The sequence below is a fragment of the Hyla sarda genome, chromosome 9, assembly GCF_029499605.1.
Source record: "Hyla sarda isolate aHylSar1 chromosome 9, aHylSar1.hap1, whole genome shotgun sequence".
Classification (NCBI taxonomy): Eukaryota; Metazoa; Chordata; class Amphibia; order Anura; family Hylidae; genus Hyla; species Hyla sarda.
The window spans coordinates 12,345,351-12,367,568 of NC_079197.1; positions in this window are offsets into that span (position 1 = coordinate 12,345,351).

Sequence of the window (22,218 nt, forward strand, 5' to 3'; positions counted from 1 at the left end):
CTAACGCTGGTTATGGGTAAAAATAGATTTCATAATTTTTTTTTTTTTTTTTTTTTTTAATGTAAATAATTTTCCTTTTTTTTTTTACTTTATTTAATGTTATGGAATGATTTATTTCACAAGGCGATTCTCTGGCGGTTGATATCATTCTCTGGTATATTAATTGTCGGTCAATAATACGCTGCAATGAAATAGCGCAAGAAAATTCCACTGCAGCAGCCTCTTATAGTTTTCTATGGGATTCTGCTGCACCGCGCGCACTGCTGAATTTTTGCAGAAGTAAATTCAGTCGGGGGTAATTTAAATGATGGAAACCACTCAGAAATGCATTGCTGTCAATGGAGACGGGAGGGGGGATGTCCGAGCGGTCCTAGTGCCAACTGATTCAGGCGCACGGAATGCCTGTCCGGAGATATTCTGTAGTGGCCAGAATAAGCGTTATCTCAGATCCCGGCTGTTTAGCCCATGTGATGAGCGCACGTGCATAACATACTGCAGGAATACACTCCGCAGAGGAGATACATGTACGTCATTTTCAGTGTATCTCAACCTGAGTGCCTCCAGCTGTTGCAAAACTACAACTCCCATAATCCCCGGACAGCCTTCGGCCTGTCCTGAGCTCTTCTCAGTGCTGATAGCTGTTAGGGGTTAGGATTGGGGGTAAGGGTTTAGGATTAGGGTTTGGGGTTAGGATTAGGGTTTAGGATAGGGTTAGGATTAGAGGTTACACTAGGGGTTAAGATTAGGGGTTAGGGGTAATGGTTAGGATTAGGGATAAGGTTTAGGGGTAATGGTTAGGATTAGGGGTAATGGTTAGGATTAGGGGTAATGGTTAGGATTAGGGATAAGGTTTAGGATTAGGGGTAATGGTTAGGATTAGGGATAAGGTTTAGGATTAGGGGTAATGGTTAGGATTATGGGTAATGGTTAGGATTAGGGATAAGGTTTAGGATTAGGGGTAATGGTTAGGATTATGGGTAATGGTTAGGATTAGGGATAAGGTTTAGGATTAGGGATAAGGTTTAGGATTAGGGGTAATGGTTAGGATTAGGGATAAGGTTTAGGATTAGGGGTAATGGTTAGGATTAGGGGTAATGGTTAGGATTAGGGATAAGGTTTAGGATTAGGGGTTAGGATTAGGGAGTGAGAGGGAGCCGGCTGTAAAGCAGAAAAGTGTGTCCCTGTGCAGATAAACCTTGGTAAAACAGTGAGGCCGTGTCACTTTGGGTGATGTCGAATCAGCTGTTCAACCAAGTTTCGGCTACTGCGCAGGTACCCGCACATGTCCATCACCACTATTCGGCAGAACTGTCATCATGCGCAGGCAGAAGCAATCGATTGTAGAGCCATTCTTATAATCCAATTTATTGTGATTCTTCTGAAGGTGTCGCTCTTCCCCACTAGTGCTAAACGCACTTATGGGGACAAGTGTATAGGGTTAGGGGGATACTGTACCCTGTACCTACTGACACACCCTAACCCCCCCAACTCTAACCACACCTCAACCCTACAGTTTCTTACCCCCAACCCTAACCACACCCCAACCCCACACTTCCTAACCCCCAACCCTAACCACACCCCAACCCCACACTTCCTAACCCCCAACCCTAACCACACCCCAACCCCACACTTCCTAACCCCCCAATCCTAACCACACCCCAACCCAACACGTCCTAACCCCCAACCCTAACCACACCTCAACCCTACACTTCCTAACTAACCCCCAACCCTAACTACACCCCAACCCCACACGTCCTTACCCCCCAACCCTAACCATGTACGGCGCTGTCTGCTTTCAGCTCTGTTCTCTGATCGACCAGTGGTGCCCGGTGTTTTACCCCCTTCTCCCCCCTTAGTCAGGTATAATGAGGATAGGTCATCAATAATTTTTGCCTGGAAACAAAAAAACTCTACTTATTCCGCAATGTGTAAACCCACATACAGCTATGTAGAACGGGAGAAATAAAAGGCAACAATATAAAAATGCAAAAAAAAAATTATATGTGTATATATATATATTTATATATATATATATATATATATATATATATACTCTTGTTCCTTAATAGGCCTGGTCTTTATAGGGTTAAAGGGCTGGGAAAGTGAAAGTGTAATAAAATGTATTACTGCCATTAGTCACACCTATAGATGTAGATATCTGTGGCCCTGGAGATATGGGGCATTTAATGTACGGATCAGGGGGGGGGGGGGAGCTGGGATTTCCCTTTACTCCGGCTGATAACAGAGAGCAATAGATTCTGGCCCGAAATAGATAAACCAAAAACTTTAACCGTTTTGGTGCTGCAGCGTCTACGCCTGACTGGACGTCGGTGTCATCCTGGTTGGCAGCAGATGTTCAGAACAGCTTTGTATTCCCATAAGGCCCTTGTATGAAGATCCCCATCATGGTGCTGGTTTACATATTGTGGAATAAGTTGAATTTTTTTGTTTCCAGGCAAAATTTATTGATGACCTATCCTCAGGATACCTGACTATGGGGGGGAGAAGGGGGTAAGACCCTTTGGTGCTGCAGCGTCTACACCTGACTGGACATCGGTGTCACCCTGGTTGGCAGCAGATGTTTAGAACAGCTTTGTATTCCCATAAGGCCGCTGTATGAAGATCCCCATCATGGTGCTGGACCCTCCGCTCAGCGCAGCTTAGTCAGCCTGGGCGGCCGCGGCATCTTCAGCACATGACCCGGCACAATGCAGCGGGGAGGGGCCCGGGCTATATGTTTGAGCTCTCCATTGTCCAGAATTTCTCATTTCGCCCAGGGCGGAATATGTGACCCTACAGTGCTATAGGGCAGCGGCTGCGGAGACAGAGGCCCCATTCACCTGCAGCTCCGAAGAGAATATCCCCCCATCTACCCAGGGTCTCCGGGACCTCCACGCAGTCTGCTGACACACGGCATGTATAACAATGAAATCCATACATCAAGGGAGGAAGGAAAACTCCACAAACTCATGGTCTGCAAATTTCAGCCTGACTGCTATTGTGAGACCACAACTCCCAGCATGCCCGGACAGCCTTCGGCTGCCCGGGCATGCTGGGAATTGTGGTCTCACCACAGCTAGAAAGCATTAGATTGTGGACCCCTGCACTAAACGTTGTTTTATATAATGCAGATGGAGATAAGCCGTGACCAGATAAAAATTGGCGCCACTTATCTCTATTGATCTTGGTTTTCCCTCCAATGATATTAGACTGTCAGTTTTGCCAACCAGGCTGGCACCCACATGCCGGCCCGTTTGCATAATAGCAAAGTTGACCAAACCCCCTCAACCCACTCAACACCCCACAGATTAAGGGAAATAGGTATCGGGTATGTCAAATACTTTTTATTTCAGGGGAGATGAGCTGTCTGGTAGCAGCATATGTCAGTCTCCAAATCAGAAAAAAACTATAATAAAAATAATAAAAAATAAAAAATAAAATAAAACATGCACGCTCAGCTGAAGTGAGTGTGCATGAGTATGGGGGGGAAGGGAGGAATTGCTATTGGCAGAATAAGCATGCAAGAGTATAGACAGATAGGATGAATGGCTGTTGGGCGAATCAAGGGTACATGTGTATAGGGATGGGGACAGAAGAAGAAGCTGATGGCTGAACTGAGCGTGCATGTGTATGGGGGATGGGAGGAATAGCTGGAAGTCAGGAGTTTGTATGTGCATAGGGGGGATGGTGGGAATTGCTGTAGGCTGAAATGAGCGTGCCTGTGTATGGGAGGAATAGCTCTTGGCCAAAATGAGCGTGCATGTGTATGGGAGGAATAGCTGTTGGCCAAAATGAGCATGCATGTGTATGGGAGGAATAGCTGTTGGCCAAAATGAGTGTGCATGTATATGGGGGATGGGAGGAATAGCTGTCGGCCAAAATGGACATGTGTATGGGAGGAATAGCTGTCAGCCAAAATGAGCGTGCATGTGTATGGGAGGAATAGCTTCAGCCAAAATGAGCGTGCATGTGTATGGGGGATAGGAGGAATAGCTGTCAGACAAAATAAACATGCACGTGTATGAGAGGAATAGCTGTCTGAGCATGCATGTGTATGGGGGATGGGAGGAAGAGCCGCTGGCCAGAATGAGTGTGTATGTGCATGCTGGGGGGAGGGGGGGTAGTTGCTGTTGGCCAAAAAGAGGGATGGGAGGAAGAGCTGGAAGTCAGACGTTTGTATGTGCATAGGGGGGATGGTGGGAATTGCTGTAGGCCACAATGAGCGTGCATGTGTATGGGAGGAATAGCTGTTGGCCTAAATGAGCGTGCATGTGTATGGGAGGAATAGCTGTAAGCAAAAAGGAGGGGATGGGAGGAAGAGCCGCTGGCCAGAATGAGTGTGTATGTGCATGCGAGGGGGGGGGGGGGGGGTAGTTGCTGTTGGCCAAAAAGAGTGTGTATGGGAGTAATAGCTGTCGGAAGAAATGAGCGTGCATGTGTACGGGGGATGTGAGGAATATTCCTGTTATCGTGATGAAACCTATTGGGCTCTACCTGGCCCCCCAGATGTATTATCCCACTATATAGGATCTCCGTACAGTATATTATTTACTCTATAGGGGGCGTTGCGTTCTCACATGGGCCCCATTGAGGGCATAACACTCTGTACCAGTAATATTGTGAGTATGTGGGATTCCGCCATTGCTTTTCTGTTATGGATCGCCGGGGGCCCTTTAAGAGTCGGGATCTGGTTGCGACCACTATATCTGCTATAACTACTCCAAACTGTGGCCCTCCAGATGTTGCAAAACTACAACTCCCAGCATGCCCGGACAGCCAGCGGCTGTCCGGGCATGCTGGGAGCTGTAGTTTTGCAACACCTGGAGGTCCACACCACTTGCTGTATTCATTCCTGTATTCATCCAGTTCTTCAGCCTTGCACGGTCCACGCCCGCCGGCCCGCCACGCTGACAGCCGTAAACACTCGTGTAATTTATATACTCGCACAATCAACAGAAACAATACAGAAGGAAGCGACAATGTAAATAGAGATCCATTGATATGAAGGAGCCATTGATTCCCGGCTGGGGGCCCCCTCCATAATTTCACATTGTTTCATTGACTACCAGCACTGGGAAAGGATATCGAGATTACGTTACGTGTTTTTATAAAGCTCATTATTTTTAGCCATTTGCCGTTTCCTTTCAGTGTGTTTGTGTGCGAAATGTGGAGTAGACGTCGGCTTGAAGCGGGCAGGCGGGCGGCTGGCAGGGAGCGAAGCTCGGTGTAGTCACAATTCATTCCCCCTGCTTGTGTCACAATGACAGCGCCACTGTAAATTCAGTAATGTAATTACCTCTCCTCCTCCCCCGGCTCTTATGTTGCCTTCCCCCCATCTCTCCGCCATCCTGCCTCCTCTCATCTCTTACACATCACTATCCCAGGCGGCAGATCTCCCAAATGCGATAAAAAGAGTCATCATTAAGCTCATCCAGACTCCTACATGGCAAGTCTCTAGCTTCCATGTTCATGTATGACTAGGGATACGGGAAAATGGGTGAGGACAATATGGCGGCAGGATTTGACAGCTATCCCCTCCCCCCCTTTGACATATCTATGCCTATGACTAAGCTCTTGCAGAGCGCGAAACCCGTCAGGCTATCATTCTACTGGATGTTTAATATGAAATGATTTTAAATGATTGATGAAATAAAGCATTTGCTATTCCAGAATATTAGAATATTCCTTGCGCGGTAGCTTCTTCCTTGGTGTCCACGTGCATGCTGTACTTAGATGATCGTGCGTGTGTTCTTCAATGAAAAGTCCATCATCAAAGTCCATCTTTTCCCAACATCAGGACATAGTCAGTACGGTCGCGTACACAGATATCTGGCAAGTCCTGGGTTCAGCCAAGTGGGACAAAATTGGCGATTTAGGCGGGATGGGAGCCTCCCGACTCTACCATGTTGGCAGATACAGGCTTTCGTGGATTTCAACATGTCTGATCCTTTTGTTCTCAGGTAGATAAGCTGCTGCCAGAGTTATGTCTGGCAGCAGCTTTCTTTCCATTTCCCATTGAGTACGTATGCACACTCACCTGAACGAGCATTCGGTCAACAGCTATCTTATAGGAATGCCAGACGTGCCTATGCCCATGACTAAGCTGTCGCTGACAGGGAAACCTGTCAGGATGGTTCTCATGTTATTATTCTAAACTTGATGAAATAAAGCATTTGCCATTCCAGAAGGTTCCATGCACTGGACCTTCTTCCTAATTTTCGCATGCATGCTGGACTTAGATGATCGTCCGTGTGTTCTTCAATGTAAAGTCCATCATCAAAGTCCGTCTTTTCCCAACATCAGGACATAGTCAGGACAGTCGTGTACACAGATATCTGGCCAGTCCTGGGTTCAGCCATACGCATTAGATTAAAGTGGGACAAAATTGGTGATTTAGGCGGGATTGGCTAATTATGTAATGTGTATGGGAGCCTCCCGACTACCATATTGGCAGATACAGGCTTTCGTATATTTCAGCAAGGCTGATCCCTTTGTTATCAGGTTTTTGGGAGAGAGAAGAGGAGACAGGGGGTGCTCCCTGGAATCGTATATCAAAAAGGTGTTCACCCTCCACCACACCGAAGTGATATACTGACCTGTAAAAAAAAGTTGCACGTTGGTGTGTAACTGCAGCGGTAAGGAAAGGGAAGTAGATTTTGGCTGCTGTACTCTGACCGGTATCAGATTCCAGGAAGGAAATCGATTTGGACTAGCGAATATACAAACAAAAAAATGGTCTTGGAGGCGCTGCTCAAGACGAAAGTACTCAGGCCAGCACAGGACAACGTACAATTTATTGATTACAGTAAGGACGACGCGTTTTGGCACCGACTAGTGCCTTCCTCAGGTCCACCAAGATTTCATCCTTACTGTAATCAATTAATTTTACGTTGTCCTTTGTTATCAGGTAGATAAGCTGCTGCCGGAGATGTCTGGCAGCGGCTTTCTTACCATTTTCTATTGAGTACATATGTACACTCAACCAAGCTGAGCAACCATACGCATGGAGGGATTGGGAGAGATTACATCCACAATCACAGGAGACAGTCAGGAAATTCACATACCCAGCTATCTGGCCAATCTGGGTTCAGCCATACACATTAGGTTATTTAATTTAGGTAGGATTGGCTCATTATGTATGGAGGCCTCCTGCCTTCTATGATATTAACATGTCTGATCATTTTGTTCTCAGGTAAACAAAAAGCCGCTGCCAGAGATGTCCGTCAGTGGCTTCCTCCCTTGTTCTCGTTAAATACATATGCACACTGAGCCAAGTTGAGCAACCATATGCATGGAGGGATTGGGAGAGATTACTGTTAGCCAAAGGTAAATTTGGTCAAAAGCTATCTTATGTGAACAGCCATCTTTACATATAATATGTATAGGCACCTTAAAGGGGTACTCCACTGGAAAAAAAAATGTTTTGTTTTTTTAAATCAGCTGGTGCCAGAAAGTTAAACAGATTTGTAAATTACTTCTATTAAAAAATCTTAATCGTTCCAGTACTTATCAGCTGCTGTATGCTCCAGAGGAAGTTCTTTTTCTTTTTGAATTTCCTTTCTATCTGACCACAGTGCTCTCTGCTGACACCTCTGTCCATTTTAGGAACTGTCCAGAGTAGGAGCAAATCCCCATAGCAAACCTCTCCTGCTCCAGACAGTTCCTGTCATGGACAGAGGTGTCAGCAGAGAGCACTGTGGTCAGACAGAAAAGAAATTCAAAAAGAAAACTACTTTCTCTGTATTATAAAGCAGCTGATAAGTACTGGAAGGATTAAGATTTTTTTAATAGAAGTCATTTACAAATCTGTTTAACTTTCTGGCACCAGTTGATAAAAAAATAAAAATAGAAAATGTTTTCCACCCTTTAATCGGTGAAGAAGGACGGAAGAATCAATTATGGGCAGGGAATTAGAAAAAAAAAATGTATTTGTAAAAGTAATAGACAATGCATTTAAAAAAAAAGAAATACACTTCCTGTGGACATACAGCAGCTGATAAGTATTGGAAGGATTAAGATTTTTTAAATGGAAGTAATTTACAAATCAATTTCCACCAGAGTACCCCTTTAAGTTTTAGCCTGGAAGTGAACTTTAGACCCTTCAGTTCCCATGGCCACCAATATTCCAGGATTCAAATTTTTTCCCTGTTCTATTCCCAAAAAACCCTGAAATGTTGGTGGGCCTTAAGGACTGTGTTGGGGACCACTGCCTTAGATCTTGGGCCGCAGTCAGCAGTATTGCTTGTCAGGTCCCTATTTTGAGAGGCCCCAGTAGTAACCTCGGCTGGTCTGTGTGGCCTACAGATACTAATCTTCACTAGTTATATTCTATTGGTGCAACTCTGGGAAAGCTGGGTTCAGGTGTCGGGAATAGGAGGAGCCAATGGAGGTGATCGGGGCTCCACAACTATACAATGTAGAAAAGTGACCACATAGGGTTGTGATGTGTTTTTGTTTTCTTTACAGCAGTGGTCTCAAACTGTGTCCCTCCAGATGTTGCAAAACTTCAACTCCCGGCATGCCCGGACAGCCGGGTCACAGTTTGAGACCACTGGTCTAATAGGACAATCTAGGCCCGGCCTGACTCCCCAAAGGTCCCAGTCGTTGGCTGTCCGGGCATGCTGGGAGTTGGTTTTGCAACATCTGGAGGGACACAGTTTGAGACCACTGGTCTAATAGGACAATCTAAGCCCGGCCTGACTCCCCCCAAAGGTCCTAGCCAACGGCTGATGGGCATGATGGGAGTTGAAGTTTTGCAACATCTGGAGGGCCACAGTTTGAGACCATTTGTCTAATAGGACAATCTAAGCCCGGCCTGACTCCCCAAGGATCCTAGCCAACGGCTGTCCGGGCATGCTGGGAGTTGAAGTTTTGCAACATCTGGAGGGACACAGTTTGAGACCACTGGTCTAATAGGACAATCTAGGCACGGCCTGACTCCCCAAAGGTCCCAGTCGTTGGCTTCTGGGCATGCTGGGAGTTGAAGTTTTGCAACATCTGGAGGGACACAGTTTGAGACCACTGGTCTAATAGGACAATCTAAGCCCGGCCTGACTCCCCCAAAGGTCCTAGCCAACGGCTGATGGGCATGCTGGGAGTTGAAGTTTTGAAACATCTGGAGGGCCACAGTTTGGGACCACTGCCTTAGAGCTATCCGTTTCCATAGGACCCATTTGGCAACGCAACAGTAGAAGGTGCCAGAGGCCACGTCTCCTAGCGACAGTCACTTAGCATCGCATGTGGCCCTTGTAGCTCGGCCTAATGTACATAATGCGATGCAATGACATGCGTCTGACAGAAGTCATAATAAGATTTCTCCTGTCCAGGAACGTGCAGGACACCATGTTAAGTGATTGATGCCCCTGTGATAGGATTAGGGCTCTGTAAGGAAGATGGCTCCCTGTTTATTGATTGACCATGAGAGGTCCCCGACTACTACATTCACTTACAGTCAGGGGACTGTGAGGATTTATGTGTCAGGATAGAAATGGCTGCAGGTTCTACAATCCTGGGGTGGGGAGGTTCATGACATTGGATTACGGAATTGGAAGATGAAGATACGTATCTTATCCCACTGCTGTGAGTCGGATAGAGACAGAAGAGGGTCCTTGTGCATTGTCCCCCCCCCCCCCCATCTTTATCTTTGAAAGCTACTTGGCATAAAGTTTTTATGCTAATTCATTACCTATACAAATCCTTCTGCATTTCCTCCAAATCCTATACTGACTGGATAAATGACTCCTTATGCCTAATATAGGCAATTCGAGAAGTAAGCACCTCCCAAGGTCAAGGAAGCCCCTCTGAGGATCGAAAAGGTCCTATGAGGACATGAAGGCCAATGATTCACCCCATAAGGCAGTAGGAAGCCCTAGTGAGACCAAGAAAGCCCCATTGAGGACAGAAAAGATCCTATGAGGTCAAGGAGGCCAATAAATCAACCCAAAAGGCACTAGGAAGCCCTAGTGAGACCAAGAAAGCTCCAGTGAGGATAGAAAAGATCTTATTAGGACATGGAGGCCAATGTATCACCCCATAAGGCACAAGGAAGCCTTAGGAAGACCAAGAAAGCCCCAGTGAGCATAGAAAAGATCCTATGAGGACAAGGAGGCTCCTCTTTCAGGCCAGTGAATCACCCCATAAGGCACACAATGCACCTCCGAAAACAAGCAAGCCCTAGTAAGACCAAGGAAGCTCCTCTGTGGACTACAAAGCACATTTGAGGACAAGGAAGTTCCTTTCTGACCGATGAAGCCCCCCTAAGAAACAAGAAGCCCCTATGTGGCCAATGAGCCCCCCCCCCCCAGGGTAAGGAAACTCCTATGAGGATTAGGAATCCCCTCTGAGTTCCAGAAAGCCCCTCTGAGGAGGAATCTCCGCTAAGGCCAGAGAAGCTTATTAGAGGACAGGGAACCCCTTTTGAAGACAAGGAAGCCCCTATGAGGACAACAATTTTCCTGAGACAAGAAAGCCTTCTTTAGGACAGAGGAACCTCCCATGAGGACAAGAAACCTCCCCTGAAGACAAGAAAGTCCTCTGAGGACAAGGAACCTCCCCTGAGGACGACCCTTGAGAACAGGAAAGCCCTTTTGAGGACAGGGAAGCCCCTCTTAAGACAAGGAAGTCCCTCCGTGAAGACAAGGAACCTCCCTGAGAATAAGGAAGCCCATCTGAGGACAAAGAAACTTTCCTGAGGACAAGGAAGCCCCCTGGAGGACAAGGCCAAGTGGCTGCAGAGAAGAACCAATGATAACCAGTCAAGCAGTGGGGCCTTTGTGGAGCCCGTATGGAGCTCATATACAGTAGACTGGACCCCCAGATACCAGCGCAGTGTGAGCTCAGTAATAAAGGGAGTTTTTGTTAAAAAGTATAAAGATGCTGCTAGAAAGCGTATTATGAGCCAATAAACAGGTTTTTTTATGAAGGGATTGTGCATAAACGTGTCAGCACATCATATATCTGGGAACAAATGAGCTTCCAGAGTTTTTGTAGTAATTATATAAAATTCAGCGTGTCCATAAAACAGCCCCAAATTAATGGACCCACACAGCTCTTATTATCTACCATCGGCGATAATGGGGGGGGATGGCGGCAGAAGCACTGTATTTATTTATTTATTGTACCGAAGGGTTACCGTATTTTTCGCCCTATAGGACGCACCGGCGTATAAGACGCACCCTATTTTTAGGTGCAAAATCTAAAAAATTCAAGATTTTGAACCCAATAGTGGTCTTCAACCTGCGGACCTCCAGATGTTGCAAAACTATAACTCCCAGCATGCCCGGACAGCCGTTGGCTGTCCGGGCATGCTGGGAGTTGTAGTTTTGCAACATCTGGAGGTCTGCAGATTGAAGACCACTGCATAGGAGGTAATACTCACGTGTCCCCGCCGCTCCGGACCCGTCACCGCTGCCCTGGATGTCGCTTCATCGCTGTCGCCGCGTCCCCGTCGCTCCGGAACGTCTCTGCTGCCGGCCGGGTATCCTCGCTCTCCGTCGCCGCCATGACGTCGTTGCGCACGCCGACGCACGTACGCGACGACGTGATGACGAGGAAGGAGAGCGCCGGCCATACAGGGGATCCCTGAACGGAGAAGACACCGAGGAGGCAGGTAAGGTCCCCCCCCCCCCCCCTGGTGTCCTGTAAGCACTAACCCGGTGAAATCGCAGCGGTCCCGAACAGCCCGACTGAACAGCCGGGTTAGTGTCACTTTCCCCTGCAGCTTTGATCGCCGCGTCTGAAGGGTTAATACAGGGCATCACCGCGATCGGTAATGTCCTGTATTAGCCGCGGGTCCCGGCCGTTGATGGCCGCAGGGACCGCCGCGATAGGGGTGTATTCGCCATATAAGACGCACCGACTTTTTCCCCCCAGTTTTGGGGAAGAAAAAGTGCGTCTTATACGGCGAAAAATACGGTATGTGGTGACGTCAACGTTTTGGTGTTACCACGGGGTGTGAAGGGTGTAGGTGGATGGGGCAGATGGTATTAACCCCAGGGGCAAGATGTTATTAACCCCTAATGTTCTTGACGCCAGAGTGGTTTTTGGGTATCGGTAACCACCCAAACGATATCCCTGTTATCCCAAGGTTAGGCAGGGGAAGAAGAGTCCACGACCAGGTTATGGTTAATGGAGACTTTACTGAGGTTAGATAGTTATTATAGTCTTTACAGCTCGGCCAGGATCCCAGAGAGTCAACACCCCTAGGACAATGAGGGACTCGACCTGACAGGGCCTAAGTACTGCACAGGGTTATATCCTGCACTGGGACATTACAGGTATATGTGCAATACCAGACACTACCAACCCACAGGGGGGGCACAGTCCTGACTACATTGTTTATTTAATTCTGATTCCTTTAATAATTTAGCATCATGTTGTGGATCATTATACAATTTGACAAAGCTTCAAATGTCTTCTCGTATGATATGGTCACCCAATGGGATCTCATCTCCCAGATGTCATAGCCCCCCTCCCCTAAACCAGGTCACACGTTTGTGACTGTGCACTTAAAGGGACATCCATCTCCTCTGTTTGCTGACTGTACGGGCTGGAGGATAAATCAGCGATGTCGGGGCAGCTATACATTATACAGGGTGACGGGTCAGGCTCCTGTATGTAAACAGCTCCGACTCCTCCATGATTCTTCTCTGGGTTGTATCTGTTTTCTGTTTTTAGTGAAAGAATCTGGAATAATGAGAAGGATAGAAAATCCCTATAACCATTAATCCCTGACTTATCTTACATATCCCAGGACCCTGCGTGTACCCGGCAGTGTTATAAATAACTGCAAAGCAGAACATTCATGGAGTCCATCATCCTAGTCAGGAGTCATATACTGAAATAACTGAGAAGACAGGATAACAAATGAAGATCTATCTCATCTATCTATATCATATTTATCTCCTGTATTATACTCCAGAGCTGTACTCACTATTCTGCTGGTGGGGTCACTGTGTACATACATTACATTACTTATCATGTACTGATCCTGAGTTATATCCTGTATTATATTCCAGAGCTGCACTCACTATTCTGCTGGTGAGATCACTGTGTACATACATTACATTACTTATCCTGTACTGATCCTGAGTTATATCCTGTATTATATTCCAGAGCTGTACTCACTATTCTGCTGGTGAGATCACTGTGTACATACATTACATTACTTATTCTGTACTGATCCTGAGTTATATTCTGTATTATACTTCAGAGCTGTACTCACTATTCTGCTGGTGAGGTCACTGTGTACATACATTACATTACTTATCCTATACTGATCCTGAGTTATATCCTGTATTATACTCCAGAGCTGTATTCACTATTCTGCTGGTGAGGTCACTGTGTACATACATTACATTACTTATCCTGTACTGATCCTGTGTTATATCCTGTATTATACTCCAGAGCTGTACTCACTATTCTGCTGGTGAGGTCACTGTGTACATACATTACATTACTTATCCTGTACTGATCCTGAGCTATATCCTGTATTACACTCCAGAGCTGTACTCACTATTCTGCTGGTGGGGTCACTGTGTATATACATTACATTACTTATCCTGTACTGATCCTGAGTTATATCCTGTATTATACTCCAGAGCTGTACTCCCTATTCTGCTGGTGGAGTCACTGTGTACATACATTACATTACTTATCCTGTACTGATCCTGAGTTATATCCTGTATTAAACTCCAGAGCTGTACTCACTATTCTGCTGGTGGGGTCACTGTGTACATACATTACATTACTTATCATGTACTGATCCTGAGTTATATCCTGTATTATACTCCAGAGCTGTACTCACTATTCTGCTGGTGAGGTCACTGTGTACATACATTACATTACTTATCATGTACTGATCCTGAGTTATATCCTGTATTATACCCCAGAGCTGCACTCACTATTCTGCTGGTGAGGTCACTGTGTACATACATAACTTATCCTGTACTGATCCTGAGTTATATCCTGTATTATACTCCAGAGCTGTACTCACTATTCTGCTGGTGAGGTCACTGTGTACATACATTACATTACTTATCCTGTACTGATCCTGAGTTATATCCTGTATTATACTCCAGAGCTGTACTCACTATTCTGCTGGTGAGGTCACTGTGTACATACATTACATTACTTATCCTGTACTGATCCTGAGTTATATCCTGTATTATACTCCAGAGCTGTACTCACTATTCTGCTGGTGAGATCACTGTGTACATACATTACATTACTTATCCTGTACTGATCCTGAGTTATATCCTGTATAATACCCCAGAGCTGTACTCACTATTCTGCTGGTGAGGTCACTGTGTACATACATTACATTACTTATCCTGTACTGATCCTGAGTTATATCCTGTATTATACTCCAGAGCTGTACTCACTATTCTGCTGGTGAGGTCACTGTGTACATACATTACATTACTTATCCTGTACTGATCCTGAGTTATATCCTGTATTATACTCCAGAGCTGTACTCACTATTCTGCTGGTGAGATCACTGTGTACATTACATTACTTATCCTGTACTGATCCTGAGTTATATCCTGTATAATACCCCAGAGCTGTACTCACTATTCTGCTGGTGAGGTCACTGTGTACATACATTACATTACTTATCCTGTACTGATCCTGAGTTATATCCTGTATTATACTCCAGAGTAGTACTCACTATTCTGCTGGTGGAGCCACGTACATACATTACAGTTGCCATTGAAATCTCCCATTGAACTATATGACAGACCACTATAATCTCGTTATAACATGTACATTATAGGGGACGGTATATGGGGAAATACAACACTTACAGATGACTAGAACAAACTCTGAGAAGACACTGGACAAGCATTGGAAAATCCTAAAATCCTGCATAGGGAAAATAATTTGGAGGAGATTTATCAAAACCTGTGTAGAGGAAGAGCTGTGCAGTTGCCCATAGCAACCAATCAGATTGCTTCTTTCATTATTAAAAAGGCATCTGAAAAATGAAAGTGAAAGTGATCTGATTGGTTGCTATGGGCAACTACACTACTTTTCCTCTAAACAGGTTTTTGATAAATCTCCCCCTTACATCTTTCTCTTTAACACAGTGCAACACTCCCCTCCATCCATCTCACACACAACAAGCTGCAGAGCATTGCTCCCAGACGCCTCAGGAGTTAAGTTACAGTGAGGTAACCTAAACCTGCAGCTATAGTCGGGGGGGGGGGGGGGGGGGGGGATAATTTCGTATTGTTCACCAAGGGCCGGAGAGAAAGGGGGGGGGGCTGCGCTAGAGGGTTGTAGTCTGCTTCGCCTCTAAAACTTTCTTCCAAAATTAGCCCACAAAATGTAGGTCTCTTTTTCCAAAATCATCCAGGCCAAGGAATGGGAAAAGAGCCAAGAAAAATATCAGCTGGTTTAAGATTTTAGCCCAATATGGTCATAACAGGTTATTCTTCAGTCATTACAACAGCAGAGGCCGTCACTGAGGAAAAACAGGGGAATCCTTCCAAATCTGTCGGGCAGCGAAGAACAAAGGATCCTGATGTGAGACCCATGACCGCCGGAGATTATAACTACAAAATAATACACCGCCGAATAAGGGTCCGAGCAGAGAAATAAAAACTGCCCGGGTCCGGGGCGAATCCTGGGGTGTAAATTATAGGACCTGCTAAATGTTTATTTTTTTTAGGAGCAGGGGAAACAGATTCCTGGTGAAAAAGTGTAACCACAAGGAATTCTATTTTTTTGCCTTCGATTTACATTCCTACGGGGGATAGAGGAGAAAACTGGCTTAGTCCAAACATTTCCAGCCTAGACCCTCAATGAGGGTGCGGCTAAAGGGGGGGTAAAAAGAAGTAATATAGAGTCTGCCGGGTATAATGGTGACTGGTCCCTTTCTGAAATTCTAGAGCAGTGTTTCCCAACTAGTGTTCCTCCAGCTGTTGCACAATGACTATGCTGAGAGTTGTAGTTTTGCAACAGCTGGAGGATTGCTAGTTGGCAAACACTGCTCTAGAGATGGAAGCTGCCTTGTATTTGTAAAAGCTATGGACAATGCATTTCGAGAGTATACAACTCTCTTCATTAGGTCCTCATATACTCTAGAAACGCGGTCATGATGAAGATAGTTGTATACTCTCCAAACACAGTCCTGGTAAAGAGGTGTATACTGTCTAAACAAAGTTCTGAAGACAGTTGTATACTTTCAAAATGCAGTCCTAATGCTGTATCCTTTCATAATGCGGTCACAATGAACAGAGTTGTATACTCTGTAAACATGATTCTGATGAAGAGTTGTATACTCTCGAAACGTGGTCCTGATAATGACAGTTGTAGACCCTCAAAATACATTGCGGGAGATTTATCAAAACCCGTCTAGAGGAAAAGTTGCTGAGTTGCCCATAGCAACCAATCAGATCGCTTCTTTCATTTTTGAAAAGGCCTCTGAAAAATGAAAGAAGCAATCTGATTGGTTGCTATGGACAGCTCAAAAACTTTTCCTCTGGACAGGTTTTGATAAATCTCCCCCATTGTCTGTAGCTTTTACAAATAAATCTTTATTTTAGATAATACTCTGCCCGTTGTCAATTCTTCCTTTCTTCTTTACCGATTAAAGGGGTACTCCACTGCTCAGCGTTTGGAGCAAACCGTTCCGAATGCTGGAGCCGGCGCCAGGAGCTTGTGACGTCATAGCCCCGACCCTCATGATGTCACGCCCCCCCCCCCCAATGCAAATCTATGGTAGGGGGCGTGACAGCTGACTTGCATTGAGGGGGCAGTGCGTGTCAAAATGAGGGGGTGGGGCTATGACATCACGAGCTCCCGACGCCGGCTCCAGAGTTCGGAACAGTTTGTTCCAAAGGCTGAGCAGCGGAGTACCCCTTTAAGCATCTTCAAGCATCGTTCTTTCCACAATTCTTGTGGATCTATGAGTTCTATGACTGTTGTTTTCTAACATTCTGGAGCAGTACATCGTCAATATACTGGTCTCCAACATGTGGTTCTCTAACTACTACAAAACTACATCTCCCATCATGCCCTAATAGCTGGGAGGATTGGTTGGTGCACCTCTGTGTTCCAGCAAACGGAATGTTGGTTGTGTTTAGGCTGAAACTAACCCTTTAGGAAATTTCTTCCAAAATGTGTAGTTGTGACAGTGTTACCCAACTTGTGGCACTCCCAATGACAATTCCAATTGTGATAGAAGATGTTTGTTTTGCATGAAACCAATATGTGTTTAGCAAAAAATACAAGCCTGGAAGCTGCCTGTATCAGAACTGTAGTCCAATCGTAAAGCGGTGTGAAAGCCATCACTCATAAAAAAAGATCCAGAAGATTCGGAGAAAGAAAAATGTTGAAGACACTTAACGTGTTTTGAGAGTATGCAACTCTCCTCATCAGGTCCTGATGAAGAGAGAGTTGTATACTCTCAAAATGCATTGTCTATTTCTTTTACAAATTTTTTTAAATTTTTTCTAATTCCCTGCCCGTAATTGATTCTTCTGTCCTTCTTCACCGATTAAAGGGGTGGAAATTTTTTATTTTTTTTTATCAACTGGTGCCAGAAAGTTAAACAGATTTGTAAATTACTTCTATTAAAAAATCTTAATCCTTTTAGTACTTATCAGCTGGTTTATAATGCAGAGGAAGTTATTTTCTTTTTGAATTTCTTTTCTGTCTGACCACAATGTTCTCTGCTGACACCTCTGTCCATGTCAGGATCTGTCCAGAGCAGGAGCATATCCCCATAGCAAACCTCTCCTGCACTGGACAGTTCCTGACATGGACAGAGGTGGCAGCAGAGAGCACTGTGGTCAGACAGAAAGGAAATTCAAAAAGAAAAGAACTTCCTCTGGAGCATAAAGCAGCTGATAAGTACTGGAAAGATAAAGATTTTTGAATAGAAGTAATTTACAAATCTGTTTAACTTTCTGGCATCAGTTGATTTTAAAATGCCTTCAGGCATCGTTCTTTCCACAATCTTTCTGGATTATTTCTAACCACTTTCTGACATTCCGGAGAAATACATCGTCAATATACCCGATTTCTCCACAATGGTGATCAGGTAAGGCAATGATCTCCAACTTGTGGCTCTCCAGCTACTGAAAAACTACATCTCCCATCATGCCCTGATAGCTGGGAGGATTAGTTCACCCCTGTGTTCCAGCAAATAGAATTGTCATCCAAAAAGTGCCACAGCTGGAAAGCCGCAGGTTGGAGAACACTGTAGTAGGGTAAAGGCAGTAAGAAGGAATATGTATTTTTTTTTATTTATTTATTTTTTTGGGGGGGGGGGAGTGCCTTCAAGGTTCATGTCCCGAAATTCCGTTATAGGGGTACTCCGGTGGAAAACTTTTTTTTTTTTTAATGAACTGGTGCCAGAAAGTTAAACAGATTTGTATATTACTTCTATTAACAAATCTAAATCCTTTCAGTACTTATTAGCAGCTGTATGCTACAGAGGAAATTCTTTACTTTTTGAATTTCTTTTTTGTCTTGTCCACAGTGCTCTCTGCTGACACCTCTGTCCATGTCAGGAACTGTCCAGAGCAGCATAGGTTGGCTATGGGGATTTTCTCCTGCTCCGGACAGTTCCTGATGCGGGCATCAGGTGTCAGCAGAGAGGCCTGTGGACAACACAAAAAAGAAATTAAAAAAAGAAAGAATTTCCTCTGTAGCATACAGCTGCTAAAAAGTACTAAAAGGATTAAGATTTTTTTATAGAAGTAATTTACAAATCTGTTTAACTTTCTGGCACCAGTTCCCTTTACAAAAAAAAGTTTTCCACCGGAGTACCCCTTTAATCCCCTTATCTCTGACCTAGGCACTAAAGGGCAAATTCCAATTAATCTAATTATGTTGGGATTTTCTTTTCATTGAAGGAAACCAGATTTTCCGGAAACCCGGCACAAGAGAGAACCTACAAATGTCATGCAGATGTTGGCCAGACAAATCCATTACATGTCGTTGATAATGCTGCCATAGATACAGGTGGCAGAAAGACTCACCCAGCTGTCGGTTAGATTGTTTTCAGGATAGGAAGGTTAGGACACAATCCTTTATAGTACTGCCTTTGGCTGTCAGAGCATGATGGGAGTTGTAGTTTTGCAACAGCTGGAAAGCCACAGATTAGGGAACACAGCCGTGAAGTGACAGTGGCCCTGACTGCAGGACACCCAAACAGTGTGTCTCCAGCTGTTGCAAAACTACAACTCGCAGCATGCCCGGACAGCCTTTGGCTGTCCGGGCATGCTGGGAGTTGTAGTTTTGCAACAGCTGGAGATACACTGTATGCAAAACACCTTAGAAAGTTATATTAAAGATGTATTCCCACCTCCGACATTTATGGCATATCCACTTGGACTCTTATCTCAATAGATCAACTCAAAAGTTATTAAAATAACACAACTTTACCTATAATAGATAAATCAACATGCATTCTGATTGGTTATTAAAACATTAGGGTATCATGCAGTGATAAATGAAGGATTTTCCCAACATTTTGACCCTAATAAATGATTCCTGTTCCAAAAACACCTGTCCCAACGTGTTTCCCCTCCCAAATGGGCAATGTTCATCAGGGTACACAAGACGGACGAAGTTATGATGATGGGTGACATCGGGGCAGAGCTGTGGTAATGGCTGCTAATGGCCTAACACAGTGGTTTCCATACTATGCCCCCACCCCCTGCTGTTGTACAACTACAACTCCCAGCATGCCCGGACAACCGTCTGCTGCCTGGACATGCCAGGAGTTGTAGTTTTGCATCATCTAGCTCAACAACGCTCTCTTCTCCAACTTAGGGACCATTCAAGGTAAGAGATAATGCATGTATGGTGGGACAGCCCCTGAAATCTGAGACTGTCCCACTGTATCAGAACAGCTGACAATTGTGTTATCATTGTACATGAGTATTTGGGTCTGTACATGAGTATTGGGTTACTCCTATTAAAAAAATCTTAATCCTTCCTGTACTTATTAGCTGCTGAATATTACAGCGGAAATTCTTTTCTTTTTGAAACACAGAGCTCTCTGCTGACATCATGAGCACAGTGCTCTCTGCTGACATCTTTGTCCATTTTAGGAACTGTCCAAAACAGCATATGTTTGCTATGGGGATTTCCTTTTACTCTGGACAGTTCCTAAAATGGACAGAGATGTCAGCAGAGAGCACTGTGCTCATGATGTCAGCAGACAGCTCTGTGTTTCAAACGGAAAATAATTTCCACTTTAGTATTCAGAAGCTAATAAGTACAGGAAGGATTAAGATTTTTTAATAGAAGTAATTTACAAATCTGTTTAACTTTCTGGCACCAGTTGATTTAAAAAAAAAAAAAAAAAAAAAGGTTTTCACCGGAGTACCCCTTTAACTTCAGAAGCTCATAAGTACTGAAAGGATTAAGATTTTTTAATAGAAGTAATTTACAAATCTGTTTAACTTTCTGGAGACAGTTGATTTATATATATATATATATATATATATATATATATATATATATATACATATATATATATATATATATATATATATATAAAAGTTTTTTCCTGGATAACCCCTTTAAGAGCTCCAATATGGCTGCTATACCAGAAAAATATTCTCTTCAGCAGATTGGAAAAGCTGGATGGCAGGCAGTACACAGTGCAAGGCTCTCAGTACTCCAGCTTTCCCAGTCTCCTGAAGAGATTATCTTTATATGAGTGTATATATATATATATATGTATATATATATATATATATATATATATATATATATATATATATATACGGTTCAGTATGGTTTAGTTTTTGATGATCGCCATTGTCCTCTCTGTTGTCCGCTCAGCAAATGGAAGGACGAGACGGTAGTAAAAAGCTTTATTGAAGATTGAATGAAACCTTTACTGGCCTATAAAGGCCTCGTGCCGCACTGAAGGAAATTTCCCCAGAGAGACGCGGGAAAATGTCCCCTTTTATGGACGGATTGGGAACGTTTCCTCACCCAATCCTGCCTTCTATGATGTCACCTATACGGTGACATCATAGTATAGCTGAGTATGTCATCACATGACTTCTGTCCAGTAATAAGCGTACGGTCACTGTCCCACCGCCGCTGCACGCTTGCCTCGTATACATAGTGCTCCTAGTGTCGAATTTCCCTATACAGGAACCGGGGCTGGGATCCAGGAATTAACAGTTGGTGGTAACTGATACGGGTGCAGCGCCTCCACCCAAAATCAATTTGCTTTACATCTGTTGCTGTGAGAGCCAGCATGCTGCCTGGGGTTATGTACATTGCATTGAGGGTCACTTATGGTGGGGTAGGTAGGGGGGGCTATCTCCATTCTGACCTCTGACCCCCTGCTGGCACATCCTTACTCACTCCACAAACTCAGCCCAGGAACTTGCATTCTGTCTGATGGGAATCGTGTCAGGGGCGGGCGCAGGTCACATGACTGATGTCCTCTGTGCTTGGCATTTATAGTGATCAATATAGATGGCATCTGTGCACTTTATTTCCTTACTATTATATTATCTAGTTCCAGACCCCCCACCCAGCTAACATGTTTCACTTATATAGGAGAGCAGTGGTCTCAAACTGTGGCCCTCCAGATGCTGCAAAACTTCAACTCCCAGCATGCCCGGACAGCCGTTGGCTGTAGTAGATGGTTAGGCTGACCATATTTCCTTGAGACAAAAACGGACATTGGAATAGTGATAGGCCTCTACTGAGCCCATATATAGTCGTAGGTCCCTATACTGACACCATATATAGTTGTAGGCCCCTATACTGCCACCATATATAGTTGTAGGTCCCCATACTGCCACCATATATATATAGTTGTATTGTAGGTCCCTTATACTGCCACCATATATATATAGTTGTAGGTCCCTATACTGCCACCATATATAGTTGTAGGCCCCTATACTGACACCATATATATATAGTTGTATTGTAGGTCCCTTATACTGCCACCATATATATAGTTGTAGGCCCCTATACTGCCACCATATATAGTTGTAGGCCTCTATACTGCTCCCATATATAGTTGTAGGTCCCTATACTGCCCCATATATAGTTGTAGGCCTCTATACTGCCTCCATATATAGTTATAGGCCCCTATACTGTCCCCATATATAGTTGTAGGCCCCTATACTGCCACCATATATAGTTGTAGGTCCCTATACTGCCCCATATATAGTTGTAGGCCTCTATACTGACACCATATATAGTTGTAGGCCTCTATACTGCTCCCAT